The sequence below is a fragment of the Bactrocera latifrons genome, unplaced genomic scaffold (genome assembly GCF_001853355.1).
Source record: "Bactrocera latifrons isolate USDA-ARS-PBARC rearing strain unplaced genomic scaffold, ASM185335v1 scaffold_111, whole genome shotgun sequence".
Classification (NCBI taxonomy): Eukaryota; Metazoa; Arthropoda; class Insecta; order Diptera; family Tephritidae; genus Bactrocera; species Bactrocera latifrons.
In genome coordinates, this window is record NW_017534531.1 from 903,731 (window position 1) to 906,838 (window position 3,108).

The 3,108-nt window shown below is 38.9% G+C and overlaps 1 protein-coding gene across 2 annotated transcripts in view; it reads left to right on the top strand.

Annotated features, from left to right (window-relative positions):
* LOC108974361 (uncharacterized transmembrane protein DDB_G0289901) overlaps window positions 1-3,108 on the top strand; it is a gene marked incomplete at its 3' end in the record, with an annotated part of 224,825 nt that overhangs the window by 178,034 nt on the left and 43,683 nt on the right.

The following is a 3,108-nucleotide window of genomic DNA, read 5'->3' on the forward strand; positions in this document are numbered from 1 at the left end:
TTATATGTTTTCGGTTTCCGCCATTTTGTGGGCGTGGCAGTGGGCCGATTTTGCCCATCTTCGAACTTAACCTTCTTATGGAGCCAAGAAATACGTGTAGCAAGTTTCATCATCTCAATTTTTACTCAAGTTACAGCTTGCACGGACGGACGGACGGACATCCGGATTTCAACTCCACTCGTCACCCTGATCACTTTGGTATATATAACCCTATATCTGACTCTTTTAGTTTTAGGACTTACAAACAACCTTTAGTTGAACAAAACTATAATACTCTCTTTAGCAACTTTGTTGCGAGAGTATGAAAGGAGTGGCTTTTACTAAAGTCAATATAATTTCGGTGCTTATATGACTGACCAAGGTTGTCAAATTCAGAAACGGAAGACAAGAAAGTGATCTCTGAAGTGACAATGAGCCCTCAGAGCAAAAATATGGAGTGAGTTTTAAAGCGGTGGTTTTTGAAATTCTATTTGAGACAATATTTGGGTCAAAGGTGAAGAGATGGACTTGGCTTCAGCAGATTATCATACAACCCAAGATAAGAATTGAATTTTGACATAACAACATAATTAATAGATCAGAACACAACCCGGCGCTATCTTATGAAACTGTCAAACCTTTTGAGGCATGAAAATTCGAAAATATTACAAGTTCTTAAGACATATAGTATATCGAGCCGCGGAAAGGCTGGTCTAACAGACCAAACCAATCGAAACAGCAAGAGTAAATAAAGCTAGATACAAGAAAGGGTTCTCTACGTTGTCTAAAAAAATTAAAGTTTATCATAAGACCACCCTGTATACAAGTATAATATATTTGTACATTTGGTCGCTTTAGAAGGTGAAAGATAAGCTAAGCTGCAGGTCTTTTTGGACCAAATTTTTTCACATTTAACTACATGCTTAAATTAATAATAAATATACTTGGATATACATATATTGAAGCTGCGTATGTATGCCACAAGGTGAACGGTGGCAATGCCAGCACCAAAACAAGGTACCGTAACGAACAGAAAAATTAGAGTTGACACACAAAAAACAATGAACTAAACAAACATGGAAGCTAATAAATATAGAAAAATGTACGAACGCACAAATATCATGGCTGTTGCTGCCAGATAACGGTTAATATATGTACATATATACAGAGCGTACACGTGTCTTCGGGCGACACGCATATACCACTCAACTCACTTTTTGACCTTTCTAAGCTTCATTTACAGCGCACGACTCTCTTTGTTCTTATACGAGCTCATCAGTGCTGCTATTGTTTTGCACAAGAGTATATTGCTAAAGGTTTTGCTTTTGTTATCTGCCGCATGCAAATGTCGGTGTTTTCAAATGTATAATAGTGTTAGTATTGCTACGTGTTCAGAGGCGTCTTTAATTGGTTTTCATTCCACCGCTGGCTGCATTGGATTTGTGGTTGAAAAGCGAAGAATACTGGGTAGTGGTAGCATACAGAGAAGAATATTTAAATATTTCTCTTCTTCTTCTTTAACCAGTTACCTTTTCATTGTGGGTCTTTTATACGTGGCAATTCCTAAACCCAGCGCAAAATCGTGGAAAGGGTTGACTCATCTTTTCACTTTAGCTCGTCTTCAAACGGTTATTTTTTGGATAACCTGAARATACTTGAGACTCAGACCGGTAGTCGATAGTTGCTTGAGTCATATGTAAAATAATCTTTTCTGGTCACTCCTAAGTGAATGGCGCTCAGAAAAYTTTTCAGAATTCTAGACTTTTTTCCGAACAACTCCTTTATTACTTTGGTTTATAACCTTTCTTCCTTCTTCTTCTTATTATAACTCTCATTATGCTTTAAAGAAATAGGTGGGTTCTCTATTATGATAAATRTTTGTTATTCCAGTTTTGCAGTCCTTCTTAAATTCTCTAAAAGAAGGCTTGTCATGTAGATCATTCATACTACTCGTTAGATGGGTTTGGCCAGCGTCGTGCTATTATCGGTTGATGCGTTGTTGCAGACCCCTTTGGTCCAAGTTCAACCGTAGAAGAYTCAGTGAGCTCTTTGCCTTTWGTAAGGCTATCTAGAATGACCTAACCTAATCTACGATCAAGAAGAAGTTCGAATAACAATTACSCGTCTGCAAAATAACAACAACGCGGCGGGGTCAATGGAATGCCGACCGTACCATTCGAATACTTCGCATGTCCAGCGACTGGAGCTTAAGGGTGCTCTGCCCGATCCATAAAAAGTGAGACCTCACAATCTTTCCTAACTACCGTGAGATAAGCCTCCTAAACATCGTTTATAACATATTATCAAGCGTTGTGTGGAAAGACTGAATCCCACCGTCAGCAAACAGATTGGGCCTTATGAGTGTGGCTTTAGTGCTGGGAAATCAACAGCTGGCCAGATATTCACCAAACGCCAAATCTTGCAAAAGACCCGTGAAAAGAAGMTCGACACAAATCATCTCTTCGTCGACTTTAAATCTCCAAGCCGTTCGATACCGAACGAGGTTTCAGACAAGGCGACTGCCTATCATGCGAATACTTTAATCTATTGCTGAAGAAAATAATACGAGATGCAGAGCTGAATATGGAAGGTACAATCTTCTGCTGCTGGTTAGTTCTGCTTTCTCCAGACTTTATAAAAGGGTGTGGTAGTGAACAAGGGCAAACGAAATATCTCCTGTCTCCAAACAAACAGTCGTCGCACTCGCGACTAGGCTCCCACGTCACTGTGGACTGTCATAACTTAGAAGTCGTTGATAATTTCGTCTATCTTGGAACCAGCGTTAACACCAACAATAATGTCAAACTCGAAATCCAATGCAAAATCACTCTTGCCAACGGCTGCTATTTCGAACTGAGTAGGCTGTAAAGTAAAGCTTCTATTTGATATACGGTTTATAGGCGCATCCGCTTAAAATATGCTCAAGTATGAGCGCCACACAACTTTTGTACCCGCACTCATAAATGTATGCGTAAGCATTTCACTTTGCAAGGATTGGATTTTATCTGAAGTAATACTTTGATGTGACAACAATATGCCTTTGTTATCATTAATATTACCACATTACTCATTGCCCACTTAAACGCCTAAAGCTATGCTATTAAATTGCTTGTACAAAATGTCATATGT